General features: G+C 46.7%; 1 long non-coding RNA gene across 1 annotated transcript; it reads left to right on the top strand.

The window, feature by feature from the left end:
• Positions 1-9,613: 9,613 nt before the first annotated feature.
• LOC123113325 (uncharacterized) lies at positions 9,614-13,216 on the top strand. Its single transcript, XR_006455988.1, has 3 exons — positions 9,614-9,829; positions 10,434-10,693; positions 11,992-13,216. It is a non-coding gene; the product is annotated as an uncharacterized lncRNA (long non-coding RNA).
• Positions 13,217-15,519: the final 2,303 nt, after the last annotated feature.

Below are 15,519 nucleotides of genomic sequence, written 5' to 3'. Positions count from 1 at the left end.
CTAACAGAAAAAAAGTTACGGGGCTTTTAAGATCTGGAGGCAAAAAAATTCAAAAAAATTCAAACTTACTAGTGGCGCACCATTTGCTTGGTGCGCCACTAGTAACAGAAAAAAAAATTAGTTTCGAATTTTTTTGGGATTTTTTTTTCAAAATATGATACGTAATATGACTGGGAAGTTTGAAATAATTTTTCAAAATTTCATCACACTCATGAACATGAACAAAGTCCTAAACATCAACAAGGTTTATAGGATTGATATGTTAGATATATCAACAAGTGCCTGTGAAGTGAGCTAGTGCTGGGGGTGGATAGAACTCTGAAATTAAGCGTGCTTGGGCTGGAGTAGTGTGAGAATGGGTGACCTTTCGGGAAGTTTGACCACGGAGTGTGATTTGACCTGAGATTAAGCCATCGTGACCCGAGATTAAGAAAAAATAAAAAAAATTGAAAAAAAATTGTTACTAATGGCGCACTCCTATGTGGTGCGCCATTACTAAGTGAGATAGTAATGGCGCACCTCTAGGCATACTAATGGCGCACTACAGGTGCGCCATTAGTATCTGGTATACTAATGGCGCACCAGTGGTGCGTCATTAGTAAAAAATTCTAATGGTGTGATGCTAGTGGCGCACCTGTAGTGCGCCATTAGTAGCAAAAACAGGTGCGCCACTAGCAGGCCTTTTTCTAGTAGTGCGTCATCTCCTCCTTGTTTGCTACTAAGATGAATTATTTTATCTAACTACATACATCATCAAGTACATTAGCACATAATCTTAACATATAAAATTTAGATTATTGCGACATAACAAAGTAGACCTACGGCTTCCTAACTATAGACTTATTAATAAACATACCACATGAAATAACATACAATATGCAATGAACAATTACAGTACAAGATTTTTTTCTTAATTACCGTATTAAGATTTCTTGCATGTCAATACTAATGGATGCACCTAACATAGATACAACATCTTCAACCTACTCTTCTAAAAAAATATTATAAATATTGTATCTATCGTCTGAAATTATTTCTAACCTCTAAGCACTAACATCGCGTAGCTAATGACGAGTTAAAAGACTAACTAATTACCATCGTGCATGCACAAAAAATTACATGTATTACAAAGCTCATACCTTGATCTTCAACTTTGTAGTTCACTTTTGCGACTCCAAATGACTCCTCCTAGTGCTATTATGCCTAAAACAACAGAGAATACACACTTAGGAACTAATAAAATAGAACAAAAACATCATGCATGCGAACGAAACCAACAAAAATGGATAGATCTTACCTTAATCTATCTTTTCTTCAACTTCATCATCTTCGAAATCCAACTCTAAATCGACCAAAATCACGAGTGAAAGTGGCTATACCAAGTTTTTCTTTCTGTCTGTGTATGCGCTTAGAGAGAGCAAAGAGGTACAGAAAGCAACCAGAGATATGCGAGAGAGAGTGTATGCGCACGGAGCCGCAGATGTGCGTTTAAAAAGAAGAGGACCACTGTATTATCGGCAGAACTAGCCAGAACTCACCTACCGCGGCATCGGATTCCAGCATCGCGGTGTCTCATCACACACAGCAACAACAACGCTGTCGAGTGTGCGGCAGGAAAACACGCGTTCAAATCATCACGCATGAGTGTTGTCGCTTCAGCTGGAGAAATAGACGAAAGCGAGAATCACACACTGCTTTAATCAGTGTCGTCTACATAACAATCAGTACTACAAAGTTTAGGCGGGAATCCGATTCCGGATCATCGAAACTTGTGGCAGAAAGCAAAATAAGGAACCGTGGAATCAACGCCCGTGAAAATCTGCGTCGTCAGCTCCGGAATCAGCGCCATCTGTGTCGTTGTCCGTGCAGCAACAGGGACGCCACCTGCTGCAGTGGCGGCATGGCCCACACGCGGGGCCCGTGAGCATCACGGCCTGTCGGCCCGCGAGCGGTAGCGGCAACAACGGCCGCCTCACTGGGTGGCAGCATTGCCCACCTGGCTTCGCCCGTTACGTCGCACCTGCTGCGCTGTATGTAAGCCGTTACAAGCCGCGCTGCCGCCTCCTGCTGTGGTGGTCGGGCCCGCCGCCTCATGGCATGGCGGCAGGTGCCACGTGTCGCCTGCCGCCACTAGCGAGGGGGTCCTTTTTGACAATGTTTTTGACATGTGGTCTTTTTTGGCAATTCTGTTGGCCAGGGGGTCCTTTTGGGCAAAAATTCGTGCTCCTCGCCAGCGAAGCCGCACCTGTCCTTCGTTGAACAGGACTTGGGCTGAGGTCGTGGGCCACTCGTCGCCACGTGCATCGGTGCCGCCAAGGTCCCGATTTGGGTGTTGCAAGGATTCCAACATCAATGCCTTTTTGGTCTCTACTTTGGAGTCCCAGCTTGCCCTATTGCGCACAGAGCTCCTTGAGGAGGTTGAGCTGCTCCGCACTGAGTTTCATAACGCTCTTGCCAAGCTTCATGTTGCTTCGTTTGTGCCTTTGTTGCCCGAGCTTCAGGTTGGTTCCATTGATGGGGAGGCTAAATGCTTCTTTGGAGATTTTTCTCCTCGTGGTCGGCATGCGACACCGTCTATTCATGGGAATGTGGTCATCCCCGAGGTCGTGGCTCTAGTTCTGTAGATTATGCCTGAGCCGCGGGAGCTTTGTGGGGAATCACCTATGGTGCTACCGATGGAGTTGGAGTCCTTAGTGGTGGCCATGACGCCATCACCACCACCACGGTCAGAGTATTATCAGCCGCCCGCCTTCGTGGACATTGGAGGCTTGGTATGTTCTCTCACTCTCTCATCTATGGCCATTGGGCATGTGGTGTCTTTGAGTGACAAGGTTGATGAGATAAGTGTGCCGGCACCTAACTCTGAGGCTTTATTTTGTGAGCAACTCGAGGTGCCTGAGTCCATCATGCCGGTGGTACCTGCGAGTGCTGATGTTGAGGCGGTTGGTATGTTGGCGCCTGATCCCTTGGAGCCCACACAGTCGCTCGCCTCTGTGGAGCGTGGAGGTTCTGATGTTGCGGTCACTCACTCGCATCTGGTCGTTGGGCAGGTTTCTGTGCGTGATAAGGTCAATGAGATTCTCTTCCAGATAGAGCTTCATAGCTTGCTCAAACGTTTGGAGAGGGTTATCCCGGGATCTGGCAAGGCAATTGTGGAGGAGGCTCTTAGGAGCAAAGGAAAGAAGAGTGATGTCACAGGAAAGGCGTCTGCAACTGCTTGATGGATGGTCATCGGTATCTTGGGTTGTCCTTATGGAATGACTTGTCTTCGTGGCTTTGGTGGTGCGCGTGGTCTTCGGCCGAATTACTCTCGTTGGGGCTATCTTTGCGATGTTGCAGTGTGAGGGTTGGTTGTCGGATTACGTGCTTATAGGGTTGCATGCTCTGTGCGTATGGTTGGTTTGTATCGGTTTTCGCCCGATTTTCCATTTAATTAACTGGGCAATTCTCTTCTGCTTAATTAATCGATGAGGCAAATCTTTTGCCTCCGTTTCAAAAAAAAAGAACCAAAAAGCAAACTGTCGTGCGTAAAGTAGTTTCGCTTCGGAAATGATGTGCATACGCTATATATTTTCCTACACGATCGTTGTTCGACACTAATATGGACAATTCAGATTGAAAACAAGAAGGAAATCAACAGCTTGATTTTGTACATATTTTGTTATTAATACTTCCTCCGGTCCTTTTTACTCTGCACATTGGATTTGCCGAAAGTCAAACTTAGCTAAGTTTGACCAAATTTATATTAGAAATTATTAGCATCTATAATACTTTTTATATAAACTTGGTCAAAGTTGGATGAGATTGACTTCAGACAAACTTAATATGCAGAGTAAAAAGGACCGGAGGGAGTATAATTTACCGTAGAACTATTGTTCTACGGTTTTCCGGTCAAAAAAAAGGTTCCCCTTTGTCAAAAAATCTGCCTAATGAATTGCAACGGCTCATGGCACATTGTGTTTCTCAAGAAATAAAAGGAGACATGCACAAGCGTGCTCTAACAAAAGGTACAAAACAGAGACACAGCTGATCACTCGTATTTTAGTACAACTTTGAACTGCTCTGCTTCCTGGCGACTCTGGCTCTCGGTTTTCAGCTGGTCCGCTGCCACCTGTAGCGCCTTGGTGTTTTTCTTACCAACGAGTTCCACCTCCTGAAGGCTGGTTAAGTTGTCAATGCCGGCCAGGCTCCTCTCCTGGTCACAGAATCGCACCATGAGCTTTTCGAGCTTTCCCATGGCGCCTTGCTCAAATCGAACAACTCTCGGCGTACTATTATCACGAACAATGGCCAGCTCTTTGAGCACCGGGAACTTGAAGGTGGTGCGCGCAACCAGCTCCTCATCCTTGCAGCACTTCCTATCCAACGTGATCTTCAGCAGGTTAGGCAGCTTGTACAGGACACCGTATATGTCATCACCGTGCATGTCAATCCACCAAAGTTCTATATGGACGAGGTGTGTGAGTGACGCCATCCAGTCTGGAAACCCGTTGATTTTGCCACCAACTGTGATGTGCCGGAGGAGGAGTGGTGGGGAGGGGAGGTGATGAAGAAAGTCCATGTTGTTTGCATCCTCTGACATGTCTTCAACGGAGATCTGACGGATGGAGGATATCCTTCCGATGGAGTTACCAATCTCTCTGAGCACGGGCTTATCCGAGCAGCCGGTGCAACGGAGGACGATTCCAAGTCTTCGTAATTGAACCATGTCGCCCATCTCCTTGGCAAGTTCTGTATCGCCTTCACGGATATCAACCCTTAACAAACCCTCTAGGGCCTTCATTTTCCCGAGCCCTCGAGGCAGCCTCAAAAGTACCCTCCAATCTTTCCTGTTGGAAAGGCCAAAGTACTCAAGTTTCTCGAGGTTGATAACGGATTCTGGAACCCCGTTAAGGAGCGTGCCATATAGCCAAAGCGTCTGCAAATGTTGCAGCTCACCTATCTGGCTAGGTAGTAGTGTGATATCTGTATGATTAAGATTCAAGAATCTGAGAAAAAACAGCCGGCAAACATGCTTCATATGGTGGTCTTTTACATCTTTGCAGTCTTGTAGGTCTAGTACCCTGAGCAGGGTGAACTCGGCAAGTCGATCAAGCAGCTTGCCTTGACCTTCTGGTCGAAAAGTGCTCAAAGACCGGACATGCCGCATGCTTGTCTCCTCAATATTGGAACCCAGGTCGCCATGGATGGAGAGGCGGCGTACAGTGTCATGTGATGACCCTCCATATCGGCTTCCTATCAGGCTGACAAAGTTCACCTCTAGGGCCTTGGACACTATGACCTCCAGCATCATATCATGCACACGACACTCAATCGCTGAACCATCATATATTACCTGGCCTGGCTGGATCATGTTCCTGCTAAACAGCTCATCATAGTAGGATTCTGCAACCTCCTCCAGTGTCAGTCCACGCTTCTCAGGAATTAACCCTTCAGCAATCCATCTGTTGAGGAGTCGGTCCTTGCTTGTCACGTAATCCTCCGGGAAAATGCTGAGATACATCATGCAAGCCTTCAGATGATGTGGAAGGTGGTTGTAGCTTAGTGTAATCGATTGTCTCATTCCTTCCAATGTGGGGTTACTCTCCATTTGAGAACCAATTGAGTTGCAGATTCTCGTCCACATCTCCAAGCTGCCAGGCGTTTTGTAGCTTGCCAAAAGGCTGGCGATGCTAACAATTGCCAATGGCAAACCAGCACTTTTTTTCAGTATGCCATCCATTGCCGTCTCCAGATCATTGGGACAAACATTATTGGGGCCAAATACTCTATTAACAAATAGCGTCTTGGAATCTTCCAACTTGAGAGGCTTGACTCGATAGATATGATCTCCCCAAGCATTAGCTAGGGTACATGCTTTGGCCACGGTCTCTATCCTAGTAGTCACAATGATTCTGCTACTATTGTTGTTGTCTAGCAATTTGCATCGTATTGCATCCCATGCGGATATGGTCCATACATCGTCAATCACAATGAGGTACCTGATTATTCAACCCAAACATACATTCATTATGAAATTCTAAATGGGAATTCACCAATATTTGCATTAATTGCCGACATAAAATAAATGTTTATGATGTTTACCACGACAAGAAAGAATAATGAACCCAAATTGGAATATAGTTTGGAAGTACAACAATTTATATGACCGATGTAAAATTTTAATGTTATAAAAAATTTGAATTCTTTCTGAATTAAGACTTGAACTGAAATAAGTTTTATATATTATATTCAATTTTAAAGGCAAATTAATTTAAAAACTCCGGAGTTCAGAATTTTAGTTCTAAATTTCCATTTCAAAGCACTTCAGTCATTCCATCGCAAATAAAGTACTCCAATCATTAATTGGATTTAACTGCAGACATTGTAAAAATATGGTACAACATACAAATATCTTGAGTACACCTTATTACGGTGAAAATGGACTTATATTCCTTCCAAAACGTGGTCCTTGTTCTTACTATATGATTATCGACTTAAGGAATGCACATGTACAAAGATTTATGGGATCATATGTACCCTAATATAAGTCAACATAGAAACATTTTTAACCAATTTAAATTTATATGGCATAAGAAATGTACAAAAATGACATGGTACTAAGGAAAGGTACAACACTACATGACCATATAAAAATTTAATTTTGACATGACATAAAAATTATATTTGTGCATATCACAATATGAGTTCAAAAATGGATAAGTTTTTGACATTTCATTTTTCCCTTTTGACGTTGTGATCTATTTTTTTTTCAGGATGAAATAGTGGTCTCATTCGTTCTTTCTTGAACTTACTTAAATAGTATTCATTTTTTATTCAAGAGCAACATATCATAAAAAATTTCTAGGTATATACAAACATGATTTTGATTTTATTTTCCGAAGTTCAGTTATTTCGGTTTCAATTCAGCCAAATGGCAAAAAAAAATCACTTGAAGTTCACCCAAATCTTTACGTGTTTGAAATATTTAAAAACATTATTTGAATCAGTGTGTAATTTTTTTACCGGGGAATCAATGTCTACTATCTAAACATTTTAAACAAATTGACTGAAAGAAATTTATTTCGATGTCTACCGAATGACTAAAAGTTAGTGAATTTCATTGAGAGTGTGACCCATGTTTATTTCAAGGTTTTCATTATGTTATTCTAGTTCTATACATATATGATATTTCTTTCATTCTTTTAAGGATGCGTTCATGGCCATTGAGGTAGACATATTCCCTTTTCAAAAAATAATAATTAAGATACCGTTCAAATCCTAGACTATATCTATACCTAATAATAAATAATGATACATTTCTCCAAAAAAAAAATCCGTCCATGAACCCTAAATTGCCCATGAAGTTGAAGTAATTTACCCATGCACCCTGTCATCCCTAAGTGGATAAGTGAAAAAAACTCTTCATTAATTGTTTCTCTGTTTTTTTATTTGTCATTGAAACTGCCCTTAAAGTTGAAATAAATCACCCACCCCACTATTTGTAAGTGAAAAAAACTCTTTGTTAATTGTTTCGTATTTCATCTAAATTGCATCTAAATTTAAAGTAAATTATCCACCTTGCAATCCGTAAGTGAAAAAACAAACTCTTCGTTAAGTGTTTCTCTGATTTTTTTTCGTTTGTCATCAAAACTGTCCCTAAAGTTGAAATAAATTACCCACCCCACCATTTATAACCAGCGCCCACGCGCCTGGCTACGTGGGCCGGCCCAATAACCAACCGACGAGCTCGCGCACGACCCCGCTCGATCGTTACGTTTACTGAAGAGAAAAAAGACTCGATCTTTTCGTTGTTGACTTTCAAGAAAAAAGTCAGAATTTCAGAAAACAGAATTAAAAAAACAAAATTCTCATGGATTTAAAAAGTTCACTGATTTTCAAAAAAAGTTTGTCAAACTTTAAAAAAAGTTTATGCATTTGGAAAAAGTTCATGAATTTTAAAAAAAGTTTATAGACTTTAAAAAATGTTCACAAATATTTGTAAAAAGTTCATCAAATTTGAAAACAGTTCATTAATTTTGAATAAAGTTCAGCAATTTTGAAAAAAAGTTCATCGATTTTGGAAAATGTTCATCTACTTTCAAGGGAAAAGTTTACGATTTTTTTTAAAAGTTCATCGATTTTGAAAAAAGTTCACGAGTTGCTTTCGCAATTATTTTTCACGAATTTGGGAAAAGAAAGAAAAAATGAATAGAGAGAAAAACGAAGAAAGAAGAAGAAAAAGGCGAAACAACCCACTGTAAGAACACGTAAGGTATGTGGTTATGGCGTCGTACTCTTTACAAGAACGTCCTGGGTTCGAATCCTGCCATTCACGCTCACAACCAAGCGTGCAGGAGAGGTATGCGCCCTGTACCGAATAGGATTTGGGCACTTATCTGCGCGGGTGCGCCGGCCGAACAATTCGGCCGGTCGCACCATGAACGTACGATACGTTCCGTAATAGCCGCACGATTGCATCTTCCCCAATTGCTGCGCTGGTAAAAAATACTCATGCCGTCTGTTCATCCCCACTATCCCCGTGATCTCCCATATGCCAGCCAGCTCGCCGTCCGCCCTCGTCCACGACGCTGCCGTCCTCGTTGCAGTCGTTCTCCCTCGTCCCGCCGGCCACCGTCCTCGTCGCAGCCGTCCACCCTCTTCCCCGCCGGCCATCCTTGTTGCTTTACCCCGTGCAATAGCCGCACCCCGCGGTTGAAGCTCTTGTTGAGACCGATGTAGCTCTGGTTGCGACGACTGAAGCTCGCCGGCATGCTCGCCGCTGCTCATCCCAGGTATGCAGCTTGCAACAAAAAATCGAGCACCAGGGGAGATGCCCAGTGCTACAACCAACGACGAAAAAAGCTACAACTAGCGATAGGAAAAGTTTCAACCGGCTACGAAAAAAGCTTCAACCAATATACGACTGGAGGTATGGATGACCAAAAAAAGTTACAACCGGTGACAAAAAAAGCTTCGTCTAGCGGCGAAAAAAGCTTCATCCGACTATAAAAAAAGTTTCAATCGTGAAAACGAAGCCATGGACGAAAAACGAAAAGTTGCAACCGACAGTTATAAAAGTTACAACCGCATTAAAAAAAGCTTCAAGCTTCTTATCTCAGCTGCGACCCGCGATGACGATGACGCTGTTTTGCTGCAACCGCAGTAGATTTTCGCTACCATCGGCGATTGAATTTGCTACAATCAATATTCCACAACTGATGCTGCTGCTCCACCAAGCTCCCAGGCCCGCCCATGGCCATGGTCGCCGCGGCGCTGTGGGGGGTGAGAAAAGGAAGGTGGACGCGCGGACATGCGAGGAGCGCCCCTTGGCTTCGCACCTTGCAGCGTTAGTGGCCGCACCCCCCTACAGCATGCGGCCGCGTAGCATGGTTACGGTGATTGTGCAGGCCTGTGTGGAGATTTCGATCTAAGGGAGAGGAAGAAGAAAACATGTGGTTCGGGTTCTCTGGAGATGAAAGGGATATGGATAAGATAGGCTGCAAGTGCGTACGTGGCTTACTCGTGACGTTTCGTGAACGCTTGCGTGGCAACTCGACCAGCGCCCCGGCGTGAAACGTTTCCCATAGGATTTGGCCTATCCGCGTCCCTACTTCTCTGTTCCCATATTATCTGAACCTTCTGCTTGGTCTCCTTCACCAGAAGAAACTCCGCCTATCCTCAAAAAAAAAAAAAAAAAAAAAAAAAACTCCGCCTATTTTGGCAGCTCACCCCTTGCTGAGGTTGTCCTCACCATCCATCGTTGACTAGGATGAACGCTACTGCGCGATGTCGTCTGTCCGCCGCCGTTCAGGATCGAAGCTGCAGCCCACCCTTTGCGCCGCAAAAGGTAGTCACATCATCCGCCGTATCTGAAATTCTGAATGAACTACTATCGCCTGCTAGGACGAAAAATCTTTCTACCCACGGCTTTGTCTGCACAGTTTTCTTTCTTGGTTTGCAGTTCATCTCTTTCTCTCTCTCAGGCACACATACACACACATGGAGTTTACAGTGTAGCATAGCAAATTATTTTGTTAATACACAAATAGTTTCTGATTATTGGAAGGTCAATCGCTTGATTCATATGGTTAGAGTGGGCATCTACAATGAAATCACAAGGTACCACCTTGGTCTTACATTTTTTTGCTTGGCATGTTTTAAAGCCTCACTCCTATTTTTCATCTCCTGCAACCATAAGCATTTTTATTCTTCTCCTATACATCAACCTGCAATATTTGTTACTCCCTTCGTCCCAAAATTTTTGTCTTAGATTTATCTAAATATCGATATATCAAGTCACGTTTTAGTATTAGATACATCCGTATCTAGACAAATCTAAGACAAGAATTTTGGGACGGAGGGAGTATAAACCATGACCTTCGAATTATATTTATGTCTAATATTTACTTATTTTACGAAGTTTTGGATGTCATCAATTGCCTTTATTTCAGAAATGCTTGCACCTTGGTTCGACTGCTGGGAGGAGGACCACCCAGCGAGGTGACTGAGTTGCTGCCGCCAGACCATGCAGTGGCAACTCTGTCTGGTACATCTGCAGTTCTGCATGTGTGTTTGTGGGCTTGTGGCTAGAATGAGAACTGTGGCTACATCCACCCCTCACTATCGCGCAGTGCGATTGTGGACACCTCAGTTTATTTTTCTGAGTATGCTCCACTCCCATTCAGTGTGGTGGATTTGAGAGGTTCGAGAGGTGATCACTTTTCAAATGCCACCTCATATTTTTTTTCTTCATCTGTCCTGTTTTCCATAGTGTTTTAGGTAAGAGATCAAAGAGATCAACGTAAACGACCATGTGTTTGGATAAGTTATTTATGTGAATAGTTGTGTTTTAGTCACTTCTCCTTACTTGTCAAACTACTAATTCCATGCAATAAAAGAAAACTAGTAATTTCATCCAGTTACTTTCTTGACACTCCGCATATGCACATTGCTTAGAGCATCTCTAGTAGACCCGTAAAAGTCCCCGACCCGCAAAATTACCGCCGATATACGGGTCGGCGCGGAAAAATCTGCCCGAGCAGACCCCGCAAATGCGTCCAACCTGTAAAAATATTTACGGGGCGCGGCAAAAGTTCGCCCTCAACCCATAGATTCACGGGGTGGGAGGCCGACCCAAGCTCGCCCCCTATTCGCAGGAGATTTGGCGCGAGGGAAATTTCCGCGCGGCTGTTCCTGCTTCCCCCCTCCCCGGCTGTCGTTGCCCCGCCACCGCGAGCTCCGGTCCATCTTCCCCGCCGTACCTCGCCGTCATGGAAGCCTCCCGGCAGTCCCCCATCCCCGTGGAGGTTGCACAGGCGCAATCCCCTCCGGCGGATCTCGTCGCCAGCCATGTCGCCTCTGCCATCGCCCAAGGCCCCAACGCGCCTGCCCGCAAGCGGCAGGGCAACGTTGTCGTGCAGGGCGGCAATCCAGCTGGCCCCGTTGAAAAGGCACGCGCGTCGGGCGCCGCCGCCGCTGCGCGATCTGCCCGGCCGTCGGCGGAGAAGCTGAGGAAGGTTTCGAGCATGAAGCGGAAGAAGATTGCTATGAAAAGGTCAGCGCCTTCGTCCACTTCTCCTGCCCCGACGAGATGTTCCCCGACGATGCCGTTCAACAACATGGATGACCTCACCAAAGAATGACATGATATGGCAAGGAGAGACATCTTGAAGAGGCGGATGCTTGCTTTGGCCGATGCGTGCTACACTGCCGATGATGGTTTCTCATCGGGATTAGGAACCAACATTGCCGAAGAATTCAGCGCGCCCTCCGGTGATTTCGGTGCCGGAGTTGGAACAAGTGCCGGTGGTGGATTCGGGGGCGGCAATTACCTCGATGGAGGTGGTGCGGAGTGAAGAGCAACGGACGTGGTCGTTTGCAAGTCCTTTTATGTCTGTCCTACAAAACAATGATTTTATTTGTGTGCCAACTAAGATTTATTGTTTGAATTTGAATTCATTTATCGGAATTGCTGTCAAATTCGCTCAATCGGGGGTTTTCGGTTTGCAGGTCCAAGCGACGGCGCCCGAACAGACCCCATGTAGCCGACCCGTAAAAGAGCATCTACTGCGAATATCCTTTTTCCTGGTCCATTTGCGGGGTCTGACTCTGCCCCTGCCCGCGTAGGCCCGCAAAGCCGTTTTTCCGCGAACTACAAACGCGTTTTGCGGGTCGACATTATACTGGGTCTGCTAGAGATGCTCTTACCCCACTGAAGCAATATATGTGTCCGGTTTTAGTTCAACCTTTGTCCTAGATCAACAAATTTCACAGTTAGATCTCAATAACATATGTATTGAATGTTGCTTTTTTATCCTTCATATATAGTGTAGGCCTCCCCTTGCTTATATGTTGCCCCTTTTTATTTGGAAAAGCTCAAGATTTTTTTGCTGAAAGAATGCTTCAATTTTTTCTTAACAAAAAATAATTGCTATTTGTAGCATTAATAATGGGTTATCTTTCCTTTTTGCTGATAGGTTGTTGACTTTTATTTTGCTTGGTTGCTTTCCATATTGAACTGGATGAATATAGTGGGAGTGTATATTTATCCAAGTGATTATAGTAAGATGCCATATTGGTTTTATCCACCGAGAAAATGATTTTCAGCAGATCTTCGATTCTTCGCAAATGATGTCTCGACCCGACCACCAGCAGCCTGGTGTCCATCAATTCAAGACCGTGCCTCCTCCCTAATTAGGGTTTCTCTGCCTCCCGCTGGCGCCGATGCCAGCCCGTCTCGTCTCCGGTGGCCTTAGGGCTATGGGGGCGCGGTGGATGCTGGCCCTTGCCGGTGAGAGGGCTCTTGTTTTAAATGTGTCTTCGAGATTTGTTAGGGTTTGTGTCCTGTACAGGAAAACGAGACGCGGCGGCAGCTCCCTGAAGATGGAATAAGGTTCTCTCTGCCTAGCCCCCCTTTGATGGTGCGTCTAGCGTCATCGGTGGGCGTGTGGAGGCGTGTCTACGGCGGATCTGTCTTTGCTGGATTTGTTCGGATCTGTTCGTCTACGTTTGTATGCCTTCAGATTGGATTCTTCCGATCTACATTACTCTTCATCGACGACGGTTGCTGTTCTGGTGCGTTCTGGTGCGCTGGTCCTACGAGGCCTTAGCACGACGACTTCCAGACTGTCTACTACAAAAAGTTTTCCCGGCTCCAGTGAGGGAGGGGTGATGACTGTCTTCAGCTCGCTTTAGTGCTTGTAATTGTTGCTAGGTGGTCTATGGATTTGGATGTAATTTTTATTATTTCTAATGTTCATTGTACTCTCATGATTGACGATGAATAAATCAAAAGTTTTTTCGCAAAAATAAAATAAAATGAACACATCTAATTTTTTCATAATTTTTTATAATTATAAAAGAACATTTTTACACGCAGAAGCATATGCTTCCAAAAGCCGAATTGGATTTCTGTATAATAAGTATGTTCTGAGTAGTGGTACCTCTTATCCGCGAGTCGCTGAATTAGCATGCTGGCCAGATTGTCCACATTACTGTCGATTTCACCCAATGGATCTTCTTCTTGCATGCAATTTTGTTCATTATCTCTTTTCACCTTGACGACCTGGTGAAGTATGCGCAGGAGCAGCCCACTCATGTCCTTGCTGGCATCAAAGGCCTGCAATACCGTCACGGTTGCCTGGCAACTGAACTCCTCCTCCAACCTCCGGCACACTTCTACAGCGAGCGTCGTCTTCCCGAGCCCCCCGAACCCCAGGATGGAGAACACCTCGAGCTTCTTGTCGAGCTGATTCTCATGCGTCATCTTCACCGACTTAACCTTGTTGGACAACCAATTAACCTGCTCCTCGATGCCGACCAACTGGTTATGGTTGTTGGCAACGGCGAGCACTTGCGACGACGGCGCACAGGAGACGAAAGCTATGGCGGGTCTCAGTACCTTGCCGTCGACGCCAAACCGTACGCGGCGCTCAGCGACGGCAACAGAGCGGGCACGAAGGGCCTTGATATCACGGGCGAGGCTGTGGCGGGCGCGAAGCGTGACAACCCGGTTCCACCGAATTGTTCTATGAAAGATAGTGTTGAGATATGTATTTAGCACATGTATTCTTATACTCCAAGTCTCCTCCTTGTGTATAGTTGAGGATATGACTTGCCCTATGTACTATATATACTTGTGCATATGCACCTATCAATACATTGAGAGTTGCATTCTATTCCTCTACATGGTATTAGCCTAACCCTCGATCCCCAGCCCTAGCCGCGCCGCCGTCGCCTCCCCAGGCCGCCGCCGCACCCGCTGTTCCGCGCCGCCGCCTCCCCGCCGCCGCGCCACCTTCCTCCCTCCCTCCCAACCCTACCCCGCCGCGCCTCCACCCTGCCCGCCGCACCCCTCCACCCTCCCTGCCTCCCCTCGCCGCTCCCCTCGAGCCGCCTCCCTCCCGCAAACCCTAACCCCTCCCCGATCCCATCTCGCGCCGCCACCCCCCTCCCTCTGCCATGTCGGCCCTCGGCACCTCCTCCTCCTCCAGCGCACCTCCTAGCAACCCGTTCGCCTCCTTTTACGGGTCCGAGCCCGATGAGCCCCAAGCCGCCGACATCCACAACATCCACCTCTCCGATCACGTTCCCATCATCCTCTCCCACGCCTCCGCAAACTACTATGCCTGGAAAACCTACTTCGACCTCCTCTTCCGTGAGTACAATCTTCGTGATCATGTGGACGGTCTCGCCAATTTCTTTGCCGGCGCCCACGACGCCAACTGGCTCGCCATCGACGCCACCCTTATCCGGTGGTTCTTCCTCACCGTTTCTCTGGACATCTTCCACACCGTCGTTCGCGATGGGGACGATGCCTACACGGTGTGGACCAAGATCAATGGCCTCTTCACCGACAACAAGCTTCAACGGATTGTTTTCTTGCAGCAGGAATTTTTTGGGTGTCACCAGAACGACTCCACCATCGACGCCTTCTGTCTCCGGCTCAAGACCCTCTCCGACGAGCTCAATGACGTCGGGTTCAAGGTGGGCGACGAGCTTCTCCTCTCAACGCTCACCGCCGGCCTCAACGAGGACTTCGGCAACGCCGCCTCCATCCTAACCCTCATGGTCAACCCCACTTACGAGCGGGCGGTGGCCTATCTTCGTCTTGAGGAGCGGCGGATGAAGCACCTCCGCACCCGCGCCGTCCACACCGCCCTCGCCGCCGACCTCTCCATCGGCGCCTCTACACCACCCTCGGCGCCTCCTCCTCCGGCTGTCCCGCACCCTGCGCCGGTGCCCCAGCCGCCCCAACCACCTCGCAACGGTGGAAACGGCGGCAACCGCCGCCGCGGTCGCGACGGTAACCGCCAAGGCGGAGGCAAAGGTGGCGGCGGTGGCGGCGGTCAGGCTCCTCAGCAGCAGCCCCCGCCACCCTGGGCCGGTGGTTACAACCCCTAGATGGGGGTCGTGCACGCATACAGCATGCCCGTGCCGCGGCCCCCCGCCCCGGGCATCCTCGCCCCCCGCCCGAGCACCCACCAGGCGCTCCTGGCCGCGCCTTTCGGCGCCAACGGCGCCCACGACGCCCCCCTG

Source organism: Triticum aestivum, chromosome 5B (assembly GCF_018294505.1).
Source record: "Triticum aestivum cultivar Chinese Spring chromosome 5B, IWGSC CS RefSeq v2.1, whole genome shotgun sequence".
NCBI classification, from domain to species: domain Eukaryota; kingdom Viridiplantae; phylum Streptophyta; class Magnoliopsida; order Poales; family Poaceae; genus Triticum; species Triticum aestivum.
The sequence above is the reverse complement of the archived record's forward strand: the minus strand, read 5'-3'. Positions and strand labels throughout refer to the sequence as shown.